This window comes from Lagenorhynchus albirostris, chromosome 3 (assembly GCF_949774975.1).
Source record: "Lagenorhynchus albirostris chromosome 3, mLagAlb1.1, whole genome shotgun sequence".
NCBI classification, from domain to species: Eukaryota; Metazoa; Chordata; class Mammalia; order Artiodactyla; family Delphinidae; genus Lagenorhynchus; species Lagenorhynchus albirostris.
In genome coordinates this window covers 132,491,328-132,513,148 of record NC_083097.1, presented here as the reverse complement: position 1 = coordinate 132,513,148, position 21,821 = coordinate 132,491,328, and the positions used below count along the sequence as shown (strand labels likewise).

Sequence of the window (21,821 nt, the reverse complement as noted above, 5' to 3'; positions counted from 1 at the left end):
TAATTAAAAAACATCATGATTTAGAGCATAAAACAAGTTCTCACAAGTTCCCCTAAATATGACCTTCTAGAAGTCACATTCACTGACTACAGTGCAATAAACTTAGAAATCAATAATGTAAATTATAGCAAAGAAAAAACTCCGTATTTATGAAAATTTGTAAAAAACATACTGCTAGGTTATTCATAGCTGAAGAGGAATTCAAATAGAAATTGTAAAATATTTAGAACTGAATGCATTTCATAGGAAATAAGAAAGCAGAATTAAATGAACTGAATTTTCCACTCAAAAACCTAAAAAAGGATAAAAATCAACCCCCAAAAATGAGAATGCAGGGATTACTAATTACAAAAGCAGAAATAAATGAAGCAAAAAACAGCAAAACAAAACAAATAGTAGACTAGGTGAACAAAAATCTGAAAACTGAGTTTTAAAAAAAGGTTAATAACATAATAATAAGGAGTGCAGCAACTTCTAACCCTTTAGCATATTCGAATGAGGAAACACGGAGAAGGCTGCCTGTGCTCCGGAGAGCGCCCTCCCTCGCTCCCCATCCCTAATCCCAGGGAAGCCTGAGACCTGCTTCAGGGCTGGAGTCTCAGAGTGTCAGAGAATTTGCCTCACTCATTAGGAAATGTGGTGTCAGAGGCCAGGGCAGAAAAGGACCAGCGACAGCAGAGCTGGGCCCAGGCTGTGAAGGGCTGACACAGTTGCAGAGTGCACCCCACGCAGGCTGCCCCTGTGTCTCCTTTAGGCCTGGCTGGGAGGGCAGATGGGGCTGAGCTGCTGACTACCGCTTCACACTTCACTGAGTTTTCAACTCACCTCCCTGTCACACGCTATGGCAACGGTGAAGGCCACATCCAATGAGGGCACGGGGTGGGGGGGCGGCGGGGGCTCAGAGGTGACTGCCTCCTCTGCCCTCTGCAGGTGCCTGGCCTCACAGAGGTGGTTTCAGGCCCTCTCCACACCTATGCTGCTTCCTCTGCTCTCTTCTCTGCCCTGAATTCTAAGTGTGGCATTCAGTTCTACAGCAAAACCATTTGCCAATCCACAGAAAAGATTGTCTTCTTTAGTACATTAATGTTAAGCCCATTTTGCAGGAAGGGTTAATGACTGTCCAGGGCATAATGATCTGTAAGCTCCAAAGCCCTAATAATTCTCTTCATTAATTCAAATAATAATAAACCTAACATTTTAAAGCCATTACTCTGTGTCACTGTGCCAAGCACTCAGCTATTTTAATCTTGCATCAACCTTATAAAGGTAAGTACTATGATTATTCCCATTTTACAGATGAGCAAACAGAAGCTCAGAATTTAGGTCACTTTACAAGGTCAAGGGCTGGCAAGTGCTGGAGCTGGGCTTGGAACCTAGGTTTGAAAGGCCTGGAGGAAGGAGGGAGACACAAGAGGGAAGAGATATGGGAACGTGTGTATGTGTATAGCTGATTCACTTTGTTATAGAGCAGAAACTAACACACCACTGTAAAGCAATTATACTCCAATAAAGATGTTAAAAATAAATAAATAAAATTAAAAAAAAAAAAAACCAAGGCCTAGAAGCAACTATTTATCTATGACTACCAGGGCTGTGTCAAAGGGACCCAGGGGCCAAATTGAGGCAGCCTCCATTGGCCAAAGATGGGGTGATCTGAGCACCAGTTAGCACAACTCAAGGGACTTGAAACAATATCAAATATATGTGAATCCATGAGATCGTAAAGACACTTAACAAAAACTTGGTTTTATGCCTTTGTTACTACTGGAGGATGCCTGTGAACCAACTTTTACGTTGAAAATCAATAAATAAAAGGAAAGAAGCAAACATTGAACCAGTCTTTCCTATACCAACTGTACAACTGGATAAATGAATTGCAGGAGAGAGAGATGCTTCTCTTTATAAAGGTATTTCTTTTTTTCCCCCAGAAATATTCACAGAATTAAAATATCCCTAGCTTCCAACTCCTAGTGAACAAATGGATGTAGGCACTGATCACCAACTGCTGCTAACATCACTACATGAGGGACAACCAGATATTATGTGCCTCCTGTTGGAAAAACACACCATCACCTTACAGAGTGCTGAACTCAAAACAAAATATCTGAATCTAATCAAGGCTTTGATACAATCTGACAGGAAATATAGAGGACAGAACATGTTAAAACACACCACGGTGAGGTACTCAGTAAAATACAATCTATGGGAAAGTCTGCTGGACAAATGGCTGAGTATCTTTAAAAAATAAAGTGCAAGGGAAAAAAAAAAGAGATGGAGGGGGAAGTTATAGATGATAAGAGACTTAGACTATCACATGGTTTTACTTCATTTGGATCTTATTTCAAACAAACCACCATAAAGATGAAATTGTAACATATATGAGAAAACAGGAAAATTTCTCTGGCTAGTTACTGACTCAATATTTGACAATATTAAGGAAACTGTTACTATTTTTTAGATGTGACAACAATATTGAGGTTATATTTTAAAATAGTCCTTATCTTCGACAAATACCTACTAAAATATGGATAAAAGGATACAGGGGTTTGCTTCCAAATCATATTAGATGGGGGAAGAGTGAGAAATAAATGAGACAAAATCAGCCAAAGTTAATAACTGTTGGGCTTCCCTGGTGGCGCAGGGGTTGAGAGTCCGCCTGCTGATGCAGGGGACACGGGTTCGTGCCCCGGTCCGGGAGGATCCCACGTGCCGCGGAGCGGCTGGGCCCGTGAGCTATGGCCGCTGAGCCTGCGCGTCCGGAGCCTGTGATCCGCAACGGGAGAGGCCACAACAGTGAGAGGCCCGCGTACCGCAAAAAAAAAAAAAAAAAAAAAAAAAAAAAATCAATCCTGTGTGATGCTTACACACAGAGATTTATGATAATTTTTTATCCAATTTTATGTTACTTTTATCTTTGGCCACGCCACGCAGCATGTGGGATCTTAGTTCCCTGACCAGGGCTTGAACCTGGGCCCCCTGCAATGGAAGCTCGCTCGGAGTCTTAACCACTGAACCTCCAGGGAAGTCCCTCCAATTTTAAATATGTCAGAAATGTTCCATAAAAACTCCCAGCTCAATGTATACAATCCCAGTTCTAATCTGTCTTCCCTTCCTTCATCTTCCCTGACTCCTACTTATGATCTTTACCTTCTCCTTCCTCCTATAACCTGGGTTTCTTCTAAGCTTCTCAGATTCTAAAATACTCATTTACCAGAATAACCCTTAAGATTTTCCCCTTTAACACAATAATACTCCCGTCCTTCCCTTGATCAGAATCAATAAGTGAACGACCGACCGACAGAGCCAATAAATTAGGAGTCTTTATTTCCATTACAAATACAGCTTCTCTAATGGATTTCTCTGTTTCTTTGTAGATCATTCACTGCCTAAGGGAGAAGGAAATCAGACATTTTTAGCCCAAGTGCTAGAAGTCACTGCCAACTCCACATCAGTCAGAAAGAAAAAACATTCCGGAAATTTTATCAGAGGTATACATGAAAAGAAGTACTTCTTTTCCAGCGCAAATGCCCTGCCTGTTATGCAATCTTCCAAAGGAGAAGAATTCTTAATATTGAGTCTATGACCACAGGGTCATTTTGTCACTTTGCAAGAGAAATTAATAAAATATTAAAAAAACTAACACTGTTCTGGGAGCACCATTTACCAGACACAGCTGCAACCTGCAATGTGGGGCATTCATGGCAGATTTAAATTCAGCATCTTCATAACAAACGGAAACTCAGGGGCCTGGTTTCACCGGGTAGTAATAACACCGGGCTATCGGGCAATCTGCTTCTGAGAAGGTCCTGTAGGCCCCGTGCCCGACCCCCTCCACCCCTCCACCCCTCCACCCCTCCACCGAGATGACTGACAGATCCTGAACAAGAAGCAAGGGGCCTCACAGATGCAGGATGGGCACTAAGGGAGCCTGGCTTTGGGAATGCAGGTTGCTATTCTCTAAGCAAAAGATCTGCATTGTTATTTTCTGACTGCCTTTCTGGAAGAAAAAACGAAAAAAGTCAGAAGGTTTAATGACATGGAAAACTAGGCTAAGTATGGTGGGTAAGCTCGAGTTCTGTGTTCATATCCGCCATCTGTTACTTCCTAGCTGCATAACCATAAGTATGTTCCTTAACCTCTCTGAGCCTCCCTTTCCTTATCTGTAAAAGGGCGATGATTAATAATAGTCCCTGCCCTCAGTGATTTATTATGAGGATTATATAATATTACAGCACGTGAAATGCTCAGCCCAATAGCAGGCACACAGCAAGCACTCGGGAAATATTAGCTAGTCGGATGGCCTCTTTTTAAGAGAGCGAATGGATGAATTAAACATTGCAACAACTCTCCTACACAAAAGCAAGGCATCAGAAATATTACTTTAATTCTTAACTCTACAGATCTTTCACTTTGATTTCCTCAATCATAACACCCTTGCAGGTTCGAGGGGACAGGTGTTATTTTTGCTGTTTTTCTAGGGAGGACACACTGTTGCTAAGAAATGAAAACGTTCATTCACGGTCACATGGTCACTACTAGTGACTGAGTTAGGGCAGAAATGGGATATCTCGACTCCCAATTCTAAGCCCTTTCTTCTAGACTGCACCACTTTTGTACCTTTTTGAAAGGTACCAAGCACTTTACTTTCTTTTTTTTTCCAACTTGGCTGCCTTTTCCTTCCTCTGAAGAGTAAGACTCTGTCAAGCCATAAAGATTAGGTAACTGTCACCTTTGGGTTTCATGAGAGCCCAAGAAATATTCTCCTTGTCTGTAAATCTCTCCAGCTAGAAAGCAACTAAAACAAATAAATAAAAATAAAGTTTAAAAAAAATGCATATGTATATTTATATCTGCAAATAAAAAATATATAAGTAAATAAATATATAAAAATAAATATAAGGGAGGCTTAGACTGTCCCCCTCAAAAAAAACATTTGGAGCAGCATTTGACTGAGCAAGGAAAAAATTCCAAAGTACTGCTACTTCCTCTTCCCATACCAAGGCAAATGCTGCTCATTGATAACGTCTCTATTTCTCAATGAGCCCACGGGTAGCCTCAGAATCCTTCTTGTGAAATACAAAACTCCAAGTGGCCACTAGCACTCACTCTGAGTTTGCCCACGAAATAAAATATATGTTGCCCCCGAACCAGAGCAGAACGACGCGTGCATGTGCAAGCTCCCTGAAGCCAGAGACCATTTCTTACCCATCACTGAAAACCCTGGAGACCTTAGTAGGGTGCCAAGGAAAGATGAGGCACCGGGGAAGTACTAGATGGATGAAAGAATGCATGAACATACCTGAATTCCCCAACAACACGGGAGAAAAGAGGTGACTTAGCATGTCCTCATTTCTAGTTTCCCATCTCCTTCATTATTAATAACATAATTTAAATCAATACAGCATATGCAGTCACATCCATAAACTGCCTGTACAATTATTTACTTAGTATTTTTTCTAAATAGACTTTTTGTTTCCACTTTATAAATATATTTTAGAAGAAAGCTTTATATCATAATCACTAATAGAGAAGCAGAGGGAAACTACAAAAAATGAAAAACAATGAAAACAAACACAGGTCTGAGTGTCATGTGAAAATCATCTCACGTCCACCATTGACATGCTCACTAGAGGTGGTTTAGTGTGGTAGTGAACTAGAGTCCTGACTCTGCCGCTACCTGGCTGTGTGACCTTGGGAAGACGGCATAATGTTTCTGAGCCTCACGTGCTTCATTTTGATATGAAGAATAATAATAGTTCCTACCTCATATGCTTTGAAAACTGAGTTATCCCATGTAAAAATAGTAGTTGGTAGGTAGAAAGTGCAACATAAATGTTAGTCCCCCCAACAAAATCTAAATCCAGCAACACATAAAAGGATTATACACCAAGACCAAGTGAAATTCACCCTGGAATGTAAGACTGGTTTAACATTAACATCCAAAAATCAATGAATGTGATAAGCCATATCAATGCAATAAACGACAAATCCCACAGGATCATCTCAACACATACAGAAAAAGCATTTTACAAAACTCACACTCCTTCATAATAAAAGCACTCAACCAACTAGGAACAGAAGGTAACTTTCTCAACCTGATAAAGGGCAGCTACAAAAACAGCTACAGCCAACATCAGACTTAATGACGAAAGATTAAATGCTTTCCCCCAGGATTAGGAAGAAGACGAAGAGCTCCACTCTCTCCATTTCTATTCAACATTGTGCTGGAGGCTCTAGCCAGGATATCAGAATTAGGAAAGGCAATGAAATAAATGATGTCCACATTAGAAAGGAAGAAGTAAAATTATCTCTATTTGAAGATGATATGACCTTGTATGTAGAAAATCCAAAAATATCCACTAGAAAACTATTAGAATGAATAAACATGTCCAGCAAAGTTGCAGGATATAAGAATATAAGGAAAATCAATTCTATCTCTATTCATTAGCAATGCTCAATATAAAAATGAAATTAGGAAAGCAGCTCTATATACCATAGCGTCAAAAATAATACAATACTTAGGAATAAATATAGCAAAAAGAATTGTAAAATGTATACTCTGAAAACTGTAGAAGACTGTTGAAAAAATGAAAAACAACCCAAATAAATGAAAAGATATCCCATTTTCATAGATTGGAAGACTTACACTGTTAAAATGGCAACGCTTCCCAAACTGATATAAATCCAACGTAATCCCTATTCAAATGCCAGCTGGCTTCTGTGCAGAAATTGACAAACTGATCCTAAAATTCATATGGAAATTCAAGGGACCCACCTAGAATAGCCAAAACAATCTTGAAAAAGAACAAAACTGGACGATGCACAGTTCTTGATGTAAAAATTTACTACAGAGCTATAGTAATCAAACAGTGTGGTGCTGGCATAAGGACAGAAATATAGATCAATGGAACAGAATTGAGAATCCAAAGATAACATTTATGGTCAACTGATTTTTTGACAAGGTTGCCAAGACAATTCAATGGGGAAAAAAAACTCTTTTCAACAAATGGTTTTGGGACAGCTGGACATCCACATGCAAAAGAATGAAGTTTGACCTCTACCTCACACCACATAACGAATTAACTCAAAATGGATCAAAGACCTAAATGTAATACCTAAAACTATAAAATTCTTAGGAGAAAAACACAGGAGTAAACACTTGTGACTTTGGAATATGTAATGACACCAAAAGCACAAACAATGAAATAAAAAATAGATAAAACTACACATCATCAAAATTAAATTTAAAACTTTTGTACTTCAAGAGACATCATCAAAAAAGTGAAAAGAGGGAATTCCCTGGAGGTCCAGTGGTTAGGACTTAGCGCTTTCACTGCTGGGGACCAGGTTCGATCCCAGGTTGGGGAGCTAAGATCCCACAAGCTGTGCAGTATGGCCAAAAAAAAAAAAAAGTGAAAAGACAATCCACAGAATGGGAGAAAATATTTGGAAATCATATATCTGCTAAACATGGAGAATATATAAAGAACTCTTAAAATTCAATAATAAAAAGAAAACCCAATTTTAAAAATAGGCAAAGGATCTGAACAGACTTTTCTCCAAAGAAGATATACAAATGGCCGATAATCACATTAAAAGATGATTATTATTCCTAGTTATTAGGGAAATGCAAATCAAAATCACAATGAGATATTACTTCACATCTATTAAAATGGCTATAAGCAAAAAGACAGGTAAGTACAAGTGTTGGTGAGGGTGTGAAATTGGAACCCCCATTCATTGCTGGTAGGAATGTAAAATAGTACAGCCACTTTGATAAACAGTACGGCAGTTCCTCACGTTTAAAAAAAATGTTTTTTTAATTTTATTTATTTTTGGCTGCCTTGGGTCTTCGTGGCTGCACTCAGGCTTTCTCTAGTTGCAGCGAGTGGGGGCTACTCTTCGTTGCAGTGCACGGGCTTCTCATTGCAGTAGCTTCTCTTGTTGTGGAGCACAGGCTCTAGGCACATGGGTTTCAGTAGGTGTGGCACACAGGCTCAGTAGTTGTGGCTCGCAGGCTCTAGAGCACAGGCTCAGTAGTTACGGCGCATGGGCTTAGTTGCTCTGCGGCATGTGGGATCTTCCTGGACCAGAGATCGAACCCGTGTCCCCGGCACTGGCAAGCTGATTCCTAACCACTGTGCCACCAGGGAAGTCCCTCCTCACGTTTTTTTTTTTTTTTTTTTTTGTGGTACGCGGGCCTCTCACCGTTGTGACCTCTCCCGTTGCAGAGCACAGGCTCCGGACGCGCAGGCTCAGAGGCCATGGCTCACCGGCCTAGCCGCTCCACGGCATGTGGGATCTTCCCGGACCAGGGCACGAACCCGTGTCCCCTGCATCGGCAGGCAGACTCTCAACCACTGCGCCACCAGGGAAGCCCCCTCCTCACGTTTTTAAACACAGAGTTACCATAAGACCCAGCAATTCCACTCCTAGGTATATTCCTAAGAAAACTAAAAATATATATTCACAAAAAAACTTGTACATGAATGCTCACAGTAGCATTATTTGTAATAGACAAAAAGGGGAAACAACTCAAATATCCATCAACGGATGAACAGATGAATAAAATATGGTATATCCATACCATGGAATGTGACTCAGCCACAAAAAGGAATGAATTATGGATACATGTTACAATGTAGATGAACTCTGGAAATAATAAATTATATTAAGTGAAAGAAGCATAACATACCTTTTAAAGGAAATGCCCAAAATAGGCAAATCTATAGAGATATAAGGTTGATTAGTAATTGCCTAGCCTCAGGGTAGAGATTGAGGGAACTAGGTGGTGTTGCTAAAGGGTATGAGGTTTCTTTCTGGGGTGATGAAAATGTTATGGAAATTAATCGTGATGATGGTTGCACAACTCTGTGAATACACTGAAAGTCACTGAGCTGTATGCTTTAAATGGGTGAATTGTACAATATGTGAACTATATCTCAATAAAGCTTTTACCAAAAAATGTTAGTATTTGTATGACCACTTTTGGGGAACTTGCGTATATGTAACATAAGCGGGAGTGGGGCAAAGAGAGCTGGAGCTGGGGCAGGAGCTAGGGGAGTCTGGGGAGTATGATGTTGCCCCTACACTCAGAGACTGTGCTGAATGAAAATGAACAGGGAAGAAAAAGCAAGAGACGCAGCCACACTACCCCAGGGAGCAGCCCCTAGACCGCAGGGTGAGTGGACCACCATGAGGCAGGGCCTGAAGCAGGCCCATCCCCGGCCTGTTTCTGTGGCACTGCCACCTGCCAGCGCCTGGGGTTGCCCCACCCAGGAGGAGAGACTCCTCAGACATACAAATCTCTGAGGTGGGCTGATGGGCTTTGAGGTTTAGAATGAGGACAAGATGGGTCTCTAGCCTCCTACCTGAGCTCTCTTTTTACTATAAGGACACTGAGGTCGAGACACGAGAGGACTTGGGCAGGGTCCCTTGGCTAGTTCGGGGCTGAGCTGTGCTAACACTGCAACTTCCTGGGAAGACAAGGGGACCTGACACAACTGATATGACAGTGCCGCAAAAGAAAAAGAGGAATATTAGAAAGAAGGGAAGGAGGGAGGAAGAATTCTGCAGTAAAACAAAAATCCATGTAAGAAAGGAAATACTACAATCGAAGGACATTACTTGGTTCTCTCGTGGTCATCACTTACACGTCTCAATAAGGTAGATGCTTTAAACATGATTTGGGTTAAAACAGAGCTCTTACTATATTGGGAGATGAGGGCAGGGGAGAGAGGGGGATGGTGTCAGAAGGCGAAATCTTCATCCATCACAGCAGGAAGTGAACAGATGACACATAGAATAGATAAATCAAGAAACAGCAGCATAAGCATATCATTTAGAGATCTGGAGGCAACTACTGGAAGAAATGGTGAGTTAAAAGCAGCAGCCTCTGGGGGAGGTGGGCACTGGGTGCTTGTTTTTCACGGTGAGTCTTTCAATACTATTTGATTCTTTGAAGCATGTGCGGGTATTGCTTTGATCAAGAATTTAAAATTTACTTTAAAAGACAACAACTCAAGGCTTCCTTGCTGGCAGTCAGACAGCTGGCCAGTCCACTGCTCTGTCTCAGGCAGCCTTTGCTATGTAAGTCCCTCCCTGTGGGGCTCCTAGGCCCAGAGGCCCCTCACTTGCAGCCTCTCTCCACACAGGGGGCCTGAGGTCACAGCAGAGAAGTCCAAATCAGCCTCGACTTGGGTCTCTGGAGAAGGCCTACCCTCCTGTTTGTTTACAGCAAAGAAAAAGATCCTGGCGGGGCTAAAGGGCTTGCCACTCCATTTGCCGTTTCACTCAGCTGCTTCCTGTGTTGCCAGGGTTGAGGAGGCCTTTGCATTGACAACCCAACCCGGCAGATCCCACCCTCTTGGGAGGGGAGGTCATGCCACAGAAGGCAGCTTGCTGATTTGCTCCCGCTGGGGCCTGTGACAGGGCACCACAGGAGGGGCAGCAACGTGACTTGTATCTGGGGAGAGAAGCTGCCTTTCAGAGGCACCTGCTAAAACTCAGAAAGGGGAGCCATTCCATCTGCTGTGGAAACAAAGAGCGAGACTTCAGTTCGACCACCAGCTCGGGGCATGCAAACCTCAGCTTCATGGATGTGAAGTTGCAACTCAAATGTGGCTCAGCCTGAAGACTGACATAGACCCTCAAACCACACTTTCCCTCACTCTAAAAGGGCAATTTCTCTGTCTGTAAAATATGAAGGCTGGTCTAGTAGTGCTTCTCAACCATGACGGCAAAACCTCTGTTGCGAAGGTTATTGCGGCAACTTGTCCCAGTAACAGTTTGACTAGTGAGGTTTGCAAACAAGGTGCTTTTTATTATGTGTGAGGGAGGGTTCAAAGTCCTCCCATGGTATCATTGTTTGCATGTTCATCTCTTTTCTTGAGTGGGAGAAAATGGGGTAGAGCTGGGGAGGGGAATGGCTGCTGCGTGTGATGTACTGAGTATGTAGATTACTGTCCATCAAATGTACTTAGGAAAAAACAAAAGCAAACCCCAAAACAACTAGTTAGGAATCACTGAACGTGAACCTCTCTCAGAGTCATTCCAACTCAAAAGCAAATGACTGTGACTATAAATGGGACACTCCATCCAAAGGACGTCCTTCAAGCCTATGCTTCCCAACACGACCTGTCCACTGTGGCAAGAGTACTTACGGTGCCATAAACCTGCCCATGGACATTCTTGCCTTGTGCCTTTGCTCAAACTCTCTCTGCTCCCTAGTGGACTGTCCTCTCCCCTTCTCCTATCCTACCTTTGACCACTGTCAAGGCCCAAGTCAAGACAGGCCCCCTCCATGAAGGTCTGACCAGCCAAACTCCACCACAACCTTCATTTCTTGGATTCCCATAGCACTCACAGTCTGGAGTCCATAATTTCCTATTGCATTATAAACTGCTTTATATTTTACTAATTCTTTGCACCACCAAAAATGACAAGGATAACTGTCATCTTTTGTGGGGGTCTGACCCATAGCAACTAGCACAGAGCTGGGCACATCCTAGGCATTACTTGCTTAATTAACACTTCATGAACTATTTGTTGAATACAAGAGCCAATGGCCAAAATGCATGTCTTCTGATTAAAAAAAAAAAAATTTTAAACATCATGGTCCCCTAAGGTACCATATCTAAGTCAGCCTTATTACTATAAGAATCTGAAGAGATATATTTAGAAAATTCTCCTGTCATACAGTTTCCACCTCAAAAAATAAAAAACAGAACTTCATTTCTCTTTCTCATATGAAGGTATAGCATACTTGGAGGTTGATGGCTGACCCTGAGTTTTGAATTCTTGTCTCACCATTCATACCTTGCCTGAATCGGTCTTAAGCCATCACAATTTAAAAGCACAAATAGAAAGTCATTCTCAGGTATCCCTTCACTTAACACTGAGTTACTGAGTGTCTTCTATGAGGGTCAGCCCTGCAGATTCTCTTTGATCTCAGCTGGGCCTTCAGTAAAGTTAGACAATGCTCTCATTCATCCCCATTTGATTTCTTATTCCACCCACAAAGACAGCTGTTCAAAATCTCCAGACATCTCCCGCACTTTCCTAACCAGTCCACCACCTTTAACTTCTGCAGAGGACCTCATCTCCTGCCTTATTTAGAAGACAGAGACCACACACCATGGACACACTAAATGTCTCTCTGTTCCACGAAGAGATGAACGTCTGAGAACCACTACCCTAAGATGGCCTAATGATAATGGAAACACAAAATCAAAAGACCTATTGATAAGTCATCGTTGGGTCTTTATCGCGCAGCTCTCCGGGTCACGTTTACTTTCCTCTCTGCTTGTACTGTTCCTGAGTTGCTGCAAGTCTATCAAAATGCCACTCAGCCAGAATGATCCCTGCAAGAAATTCTGCCTGAACCCAACCTCTGCCTTCTCAAAACAATTTCTTTCAAGAATTTGTACCCAATTTGTTTTTGCCTCTGTTGCCAGGGTCCAAGAAGTATGGCTTGAATGGTGGTCCTTTGAGGCACATCACACACAGTGCTTCGCATAGTGGCCATGGCTAGGCAGCCAGTACCCAACATCTTTGCATTCTGGGAGGCGTCCCACACGCACTGACCGAATTCTGAAGTGTCTTTGTACAGACAAGACCATCCAGGGTCCTTGACAGAATCTGTGAATCACAAAGTGCCTTTCAGTGTCCCTTTCAGTTGGCTCAGTGGTGCAGAGAGACCACAGATTTGTCTTCTTAAGTTGACACACAGTATATGATTAATAAATTGTTCCTTTAGGAATGGAGGGCAGCCATCCAAAGGAGCCATACATTCAGGAACCTCCTTCTCTCCTCTGTTTCCAGGGCCTTTTCTTCTCAGCCTGAAGTTTACAAACATTATCTCATCCACAGGCTCCTGTGGCCAACAGGTAGGTAACAAGCTGCGCAGGCTGCTTTCGGTTCCCCAATTTTCAAAGTCAGAGAGGTAGTGGCCGATTTAAAGGCACACAGCAAGTCAGGAGTAAATCTTGTGTCCAAAGACCACAGTACTGCTTTGTCCGCAGGGGGAAGCGAAGCATGGCTTCAACATATTTGGTTGGGTTGCAAAATGCTGAATGTACACAGAGGAAGAGGTCCTTCCCGATCTGTGTTGAAATGTGAGAACTACCTCTGGGCTTCCGCTGGGCATATTCCCTCCCCCTTCTCTCTTCCTACTGCAGCTGTACCCACCTTCAGTGTGCTACTCAGGAGCACTTCCCAGCTGAGGCCCTTGCTGACACCACAGCTTACCACGCTTTCTTTGGCTACCTTCTGCAGGTCAACCTGGGGCTGGGTTCCTTGGTCACAGAGACCAACTCCCCTGGGAAAAGCAAAATCCAGGAAGGCTCTGGAGGTAGAAGAGTTGGTAAGAACTCGGGGTTGATGACACCTCCTCCCCGCAACTGGGACTCCTCTTAGCAGGGATCAAACTATCCCTCCTCATCCCCAGCAATGAAGACTTACACCAGCCGACTCGCAGGTGTGCTGTTCTTGGACATGGCCACCAGCAATGAGGTGTCTGCTGAGTGACCAGGGCGGAACCTTCACTGTGGGAGGCCTTCTAAGGTCACTGAATCCTTTAGCAGAGTCAACAATGACAACAATAAAAGATCTGTGTTCTTAAATTGACACACAATATATAATGTGGCATGAGCCATATTCTTAATGATTATGTAATTAATACATTATAATGATAAACATATAAATATAATAGTACTATGTGCTAGACACTCTACAGAGCATTTGCATGCATCCCTTGTTTACTAGAGCATCCAATTAAGTACCAGCTCCTTCCCCACCACTGCGGTCACACCGTGTCACTGCCCCAGGTGACAGTATGCTCTACCCTCTTGCCCCACCTCCGCTACTAATGCAGGGTCCATCCTCTGGACCCTAGGCTTAGCTTTGCTCCTCAGAACAATAAGACCAAAGGCCTTTTACAAAGGCTCCAATGAGGTGACTGATGCCTGGTTTCATCAACTACAAGTGAATAATTAATACTTGCCAGTAAAGAAATAGACTCATTGTTACAGTGGCCACATGGAGGCTATAAAAGGCCATTTTGTGCAGCTCTTGGTGGAACCCTGGGGCCAACAGCGGCCAAAAGAAACCTCTTTGAGAGTGTAGGCTGATCCTCAAACATGGAGACTGGAGCTCGGCACTGTTTTCCAGGAGTGCGGTTCCCAATGTCAATTAGCTTGTTGCCTATTCATCACCTAATTCGGCTTGCTGATCAATGACGGCAGCGGAGGCCCACTGAATGGCCGAGAGGGCGTGATATATCACAGGGGACATGTACTGTTCCCCCGAGACCCTTTTCCAGTTTTTAAATTCTTGCCTACTGTCTTCTCTGGGCCAGCCTCTGATTTGATTGGAGTAAAACTCTCCGATCCTGGTGGATTTTACACCCTACTATTGGCCTAATACCTAAAATGAGTTTTTCCTTTTCCGTTACTAGCAGGGACTGAATAAGGCAGGCTTGGGTGCCTGCAGAACCAGTCAGAACTGGCCAGGAAATATAATAAAGAAGCTTAGTGAGCAGAGCGCTAATGCCCCCAGCCAGAGGCTCAGCCTGCAGAGCTAGCCAGAGGGACTGGCTTTGTGAGCAATAACACACTCTCCTTGTGGCCTCGGAGCTACCCTGGCAGATGGTAGCCAGTGCCAACAAGTAACTCTCTATAGGAAAGTTTCACCTCCTCCAAGTGTACACTGGGCGCTCCACAATACCCTCTAGTGACAGTAACCCCTGACCAGTTACACACACACACACACACACACACACACACACACACACACACACACACAGACACACACACACACACACACACACACCTCCTATGGTATTTTTGCCCTTAGGGCTGAAGCTGCCCCTGCAACCAGCAAACAGAGCTGACAGCTGCTAAATGTTTTCATTTCATCAAGCTGTTCCCCAAAATTGCTACCCAGCTCCCCACTCCCACTTCCAGCTCACTGCCTGAAATTCCACCATTAGAGATATCAAATATTATTCACTTAAAGCGTTGTTTCCTATTAAAATGCCTCTAAGCCTCTGTTTCCTTTCTGGTCAGATGACTTCTAAAACACCTCCTGGGTCTAATGGGAAGTTCTTGTGTATTTAGCTCTTGAGGATAAATGTGTTCACTGGCTCCTTTCTTGAAAACAATTTTTGACACAGGAGAATGGGTGGGGGGATGGTGGAGCACAGGACAGTGTATGGAACTGGAGGTGGGCAGTCTCAGGGAGGGTCACAGAGAAGGAAGGTCTGATGGTGGAGAAAACAACCTTCAAGGCCTTCACCATCCTGCCAGGGATGTGAACCTAGATTTTTGCCCTCCAACATCTGTGATCTCATGGTTGCCAGAACGGCTTGCAACAGGGCCTGTGCCCCAAAGTAACGTAAGACACCCCCTGCCCTAAAGGGGACACAGGCAGGGGGTGCCCAGGAGCTGGCAAGAAAAGATACTTGTCCCCTTCTTGGCCTGGCTGTAAGAGCCCATCAGCCCTTGGTGAGTCTTTCTGCTGTGCTGGGGAAACTAGGCAAGCAGAGGTCAAATTCCCTGGGCTGGGGAGGGCACCTGGGCAGTCCCAGCGTCCTTCTCTGCCAGGTTCTCAATACAACCATACTCCTCTCGGACCATGCTTCCCGCCGCCGTCCCCACTGGCACACGGAGAGCACGCCCTTCTTTTCCTTTTTAGACGGTGTACACCCATGGAGGGGGAGGGCTGCCCTGAAAAGCAGAAGCCTACTACTGACAGGTAGGCATCTTCCCGATTGTTCAGAGCTCGTGAAAACCCAACCTTTTCCCCAGGAGTCAGCCCACTCATCTCCTTTCCCCTACCTCCTCCCCCGCCCCCAGACAGCCGGGAGGGAGGGCGAGCTAGGCCGGAAGGTTTCAAAGCAGGTCAGGCGTGCCTCCTCTCTCATTAAAGCCCTCACCCCCAAACACCGCCTCTTCGCCCCTCGCCCCACCCATCTCACGTTCACTGAAGGGCTCTGTGTGCCCGAGGCGGCTGCCAGGCGGGCCCAGGCGGTTCTTGCTGGCCCTGCGGGAGGCGATGGTGGCCGGAGCGGCAGAGGCGCCGGCCGGCGCTCTGCAGTACCTGAGCGCGGGGAGACCGCCGCCGCCGCCGCCGGGCTCGCGGCCGCTGCAGGTGTCTCCGATGCTCGTGATGAGCGCCGCTTCCTCCCCGGCCGGCGGCTCCGGCCCAGGCCGCGCACCTGCTGCTGCTGCCACAGCCGCCGCGCCCCAGCTCCGCCGTGCGTCGGCGCCTCCCGCAGGGGGTACGCGCCGCGGGGCCCAGGGTGGGCCGGAGGGGGCAGGGAGCTGTTCCGGGCCGGAGGCCCAGCCTCCGGGGGCTTCGGGGGCCCCCAGGCCGCGCCAGCCCAGCCGCCGTGCTGAGCACACCCCCGGGGCTGGGAGAAGAGGTGCCGGCCCCTCGAGCATTCTTACGGCCGCGTCGCCATCCCCAGCAGCATCCCAGTCCCCACGCCGGCCCCAAGGCCTGCCAGCACCGCTTACCTGGGTCTGCGGCAGGTCTAGGGGAGCGGCCCGAGGCTACTGCGGTGGCCCGCGCCGGGGCGCAGGATGCTGTGCCCGGCTCCGCTCCGCTGCGGCCGCGCTGGGCCCCGCCCTCGGCCCCGCCCCTCCACCCGCCGCGGCTCCTCCTCCGCCCCCGGTATCCCGCCCCTTCGCCGTTGCGGCTGTCACACAAAGAGCAGGAAATGGCTGCGGCCAGGGTCTCTGGGCGCGCCCCTCTGCGCGGCCGGCGCATCCCGGACCTGCAACCCGGGCTCCCGCCCCGGGAGAGCCAGCCGCGCCGCTTAGGGAGAACTTGTCCCCAGGACCCCTCAGGCCTGGGAACCACACCTGCAGCAGTAGGAGGACTGAAGATTTGGGCTCCTTTCGGACCTCATTAATCTCACATTATTTCCAAGTGCTCATTTATCTCCCTAATATTTATCGAGCACCTATTTTGTTCCAAGCACCGTGCCAGGAGCTGAGTAGGTACTGGTGTACAAAAGACAGGCCCCGGCACTTTTGGAGCTTATCATCTATTAGGAGAGATGGAGAATAAATGTACCTAGCAAATGTCCAGTTCCAACTGAGAGACGTTCTGTGAAGAAGAAGAACAGGGTGAAGTGATAGAAAATAAACCTGAGGGTTGGGGAGACGGGGCTTCCACCAATGGAGTCTGATCCCAAATGCTGTTCCTCTGTTCAAAATTACCTTCTCACCCTCCGTTTCACTTCCCTGGGGCCAAATCTCTGAAGCTGCCCTCTTTGAAGCAGGGATCTCCCTCAGCTTCATTCAGGAAGAATTAATTGCCTCATGGACAAAAAGGCAAATACATGGTGACAGGAAGTATTTACCGGCAAAGCCCGGGAAAGAACTGAGAGGACAGGCACCTTTCTCCTCAAGACTTATCTGCTCTAAGTCTCCAAAGAAACGGTTCTCATGGAGATGCAGCCTGGTGAGCCCTCAAACCAGGTGAAAGTCAGGCAGCACCGAATTCCAATCTTGGGACCGCTGAGCAAGTCACTTCACCACGCTGTTCCTGAGGTGCCACCTTATCTACAATGTGGGGAATAAGAGTTGCCTTTCCTACTTCACAAGGTAAATAATTTGAAAGCATTTGAGACTTTTTAAAGTTAAGGGGTAAAAGTCTTGCTACAGGAGAACCTTTCTGAAATATTTCCAAAGGGCGCACAAATTTCTAGTTAATCACTCAGCTCTTCCCATCAGGGGCTATTTATAGAGGAGCCACATTACTCAACACTCAGCAAAGAACTTGTGGAAGTCTTTGCCCTCCCTGATCTCACATCATTTCCCTAGCACTCAGGATTCATGATCCTTTGTGGTTTGATGTTACCTCACTCATACTAATTTAAATTGCTATTTCAGAAAGGATGACATATATATATATATATATATACATTCTGTCCCTGGTGCCATGTGAGAAAGCTGTGGGTGTGTTTGTGGAGGATGGCTTTAAAAACAGAAGTGAGGTTTCTTTCTTTTTAATTTTTAATTTTCTGCTGTGATCCTTGGGATTTTGGGTGTCAGTGATTACAAATATCTAACAATGAGAGATTGGATTTTCATTCTATACGGCGTATTATTTTAGATGCTGTAGATTTCTGGAAGACATATTTCTCCCTGTGGTTCCTTCCTTGTCTTTCACCTTGCAGGAACACGTTGCTTAAAAACAAAAAAGACAATTATGTATATGTTTGGTTAGATCTTGGGCAAAAATAATTCCCTGGCCCCTGAATTCTATTTGCTTGTAAGGGGAAGCAATATGGTTTTGTTGAAACCACTGTTTTGGAAATCCAGAGGCTTGCCTTTTGGTCCTGGTTTTGCAACTAAGTGATCTTAGATAAGTCACTTGACCTATGTTTCCCCATCTGTAGAGTGAAGTAGGTTGGATATACTCCAAGGTCCCCCTGCATGTGGAATACTGCATGAGTTAAAACAAAGGACATGCCCCTACCATGCTTAAAGCATTCACTAGCTCCTCACTTCTCACAGGATGGAGCCAAACCTCCTTACTGTGGCCTCCATGATCTGGAGTCTACCTGTCCAGTCTCTTCTTCTGTGAACAAGCTTGCTGTGCTTCAGCTAAGAGGAATCTTTTAGTTCCCCAAATTTGTTGTGTTCTCTCTTGCATTTGGCCTTTGCACAAGCTAGGCTTTTTTGCTTGGACTGATCTCTCCTCCTTTCCCTACCCTTTCCACACTCTTCCCCTACAATGGTGCCTACCTTCTAGTCATCCTTCTGGTATCCACTCAGTTGTTGCTTCCTCCATGGCCCCTCCACGTTTGGGTTGGGTTAGGGTCAGCTGTCCATGCTCCCATAACTCCCTGGACTTCCTCTACCTTACCACTTGTTATGCTGTGTTGTAATTGTTGGCATACTTGCCTGAATACCACCATTTGAACATAAAATCTAACAGAGCAGAGATGTGTCTTGCTCTCCATTGCATCCTCAGTGCCTAGTACATAACAGGCGATCTATTATGTAAAATAATAGAGATAATAGTAAAAGTGGGTTGAATGAATAATCGAAAGCGAAAGCTTACACGTTGCCATTGAAATTTGGAGCCATCTGTCTACTGCCTTCAGATATCCTTCCCGTCCATCCTCAGGCTGCACCATCAGCAATGAGAGGACCACAGCTACAAGGTGAGAATCGCTTCGCCCCTGGCAAAGTTGTGGGCCACACATTGCAGTTGTCTGTGTGGCAACATTGCCTTGTTTTTAGAAAAGCCCCAAGTCAGGACATCTACGTCTCCTTTTAAAATCCATCGGCAGACCCTGTTTCATAGAAACCGATAGTGGAGCATCTGAAATGGGCATAAGAACTGGTTCTGGAGAGAGAAAACATAAATATTAATATTAATAATAATGGCTAACATTTATCAAGTGCATTATCTCATTTAATATTTAAAATCATCCTATGAGGAAACTATAGCTGTTAGCCCCATTTTATAATTGAGGAAACTAAGGCAGGTTAAATAACTTGCTCAAGGTAGTGAAACTTATGCTTTTAACTTTTAACCAAAATTATATATAGCCTCATTTCCCCCTCCCAAACAGAATCCATGTTTTCATTACTGTGTCACCTTATTCTAAAACCACATTTAATGCAAGTTATAGAGACACATTGTATTAAAATGTTTTTAAATCAGTAATAATTTTTTTTGAAAGGAAAAGGGATATGAGATGGAGAGAAAATATGAATGATACAAAAACTATCTCCATGTGCTTTGGGTTTGCTACAGTAGGCTCACACATTTGGTTTGTGTAGTTAAACATTCATGTAGTTAGCAGGAAAAGGGAAATTTGATGGTCAGTTACACAATTTACATTGTCCATTAGATAAAACCTGACCACTTGCTCAAAACTGCCTTATTTTACAGATGAAAGAACTGGGGCCCAGAGAGGGGAAGGGTTGCCCAAGGCTGGCTGGACCCACACCCAGGTCTTTCCATAGGAAACGGAGTTGCCTGTTTCCTTCTTTGAAAATTTGTGAAAGCAGATATTCTACACTAACATTTATTGGATGTTTATTTGGGATTAGTCTCTGTGCCAAGTACTGTGTATGGATGGGCAAATTTTATCTTCACAAAATCCTCAGAAGTAGCTCTGTTGTTTTATAGAAGAAATATTGGGGGCTTTTTTGCTATTGAAATATTGCAGATCTGTCCTGGGTCATTTGGAAATGCATTCACTCTCTTCTCTGCTGTCTTTTTCTCACTTTGCTCACTTCTGCGACTTCTAGAGAACTGGCCTCCCCTGAAGGTCAGATATTTTACATAGAACTTGACAGCAAAGGACCTTTCATCTTTATTTAAACAAATACTATTTACCATAATTTTGGATGAGAATGGATGAGGAGAGTTTGAGCATATTCCAAACCAGATTTGGAATGCAACAACATAGCCGAGGTACAATGAGGTTGGTGCTGTGCTGCTGTATTCTCAGAGGCTGGCATAGTGGCCCTATAATCCAGCCCACAGAATGGTTGGGAGCATGGAATTTCGGAACAACAGGTCTAGCTTCAAGCCCGAATTCTGCCTGTTACTAATTATGGGACCATGAATGGTTTTCCTAAGTTACTGAGCACCGTACTCCTCATCTACAAAATTGAGATGATCATAATTGTTTCTATCCCTTGGGTTCTCGGAAGAGTAAATGAAACAGTCAATGTAACACAGTAAGCAGAGCCATCATAGATGCTCAAAAATGGGAGCTTTGGGAGGCGTTCAAGATGGCGGAGGAGTAAGATGTGGAGATCACCTTCCTCCCCACAAATACATCAGAGATACATCTACATGTGGAACAACTCCTACAGAATACCTGAACGCTGGCAGAAGACCTCAGACTTCCCAAAATGCAAGAAACTCTCCACGTACCTGGGTAGGGCATAAGGAAAAAGAAAAAACAGAGACAAAAGAATAGGGACGGGACCTGAACCTCTGGCACTAGGAAGCCCCTTCACTGGAGGAGACGGGGGGAGGTGGGGGAAGCTTCGGAACCACGGAGGAGAGCACAGCAACAGGGGTGCGGAGGGCAAAGCAGAGAGATTCCCACACAGAGGATCAGTGCCGACCAGCCCTCACCAGCCTGAGAGGCTTGACTGCTCACCCGCCGGGGAGGGCGAGGCTGGGAGCAGAGGCTCGGGCTTCGAAGGTCGGATTCCAGGGAGAGGACTGGGGTTGGCTGCGTGAACACAGCGCGAAGGGGGCTAGTGCGCCACAGCTAGCCGGGAGGGAGTCCGGAAAAAGGTCTGGAGCTGCCGAAGAGGCAAGAGACCATTGTTTCGGGGTGCACGAGGAGAGGGGATTCACAGCACCGCCTAAACGAGCTCCAGAGACAGGCGCGAGCCACGGCTATCAGCACGGACCCCAGAGACGGGCATGAGACACTAAGGCTGCTGCTGCCGCCACCAAGAAGCCTGTGTGCGAGCACAGGTCACTCTCCACACCTCCCTTCCAGAGAGCCTGTGCAGCCCGCCACTGCCAGGGTCCCGGGATCCAGGGACAACTTCCCCAGGAGAACACACGGTGCGCATCAGGCTGGTGCAACGTCCCCGCCGGCCTCTGCCACCGCAGGCTCGCCCCATACTCCGTACCCCTCCCTCCCCCGGCCTGAGTGAGCCAGAGCCCCCTAATCAGCCCTCCTTTGACCCAGTCATGTCTGAGCGAAGAACAGACGCCCTCAGCCGACCTACACGCAGAGGCGGGGCCGAATCCAAAGCTGAACCCCGGGAGCTGTGCGAACAAAGAAGAGAAAGGGAAATTTCTCCCAGCAGCCTCAGGAG

At 45.5% G+C, this 21,821-nt stretch overlaps 1 protein-coding gene across 1 annotated transcript in view; it reads right to left on the bottom strand.

The window, feature by feature from the left end:
- The window catches only part of CYFIP2 (cytoplasmic FMR1 interacting protein 2), a 131,509-nt gene extending 114,939 nt beyond the window's left edge, over positions 1–16,570 (bottom strand). The window contains exon 1 of the mRNA XM_060144126.1: positions 16,518–16,570. The gene's annotated coding sequence lies outside the window, so the exon portion shown is untranslated. The remainder of the gene's footprint in view (positions 1–16,517) is intronic.
- Between the last annotated feature and the right edge of the window lie 5,251 nt (positions 16,571–21,821).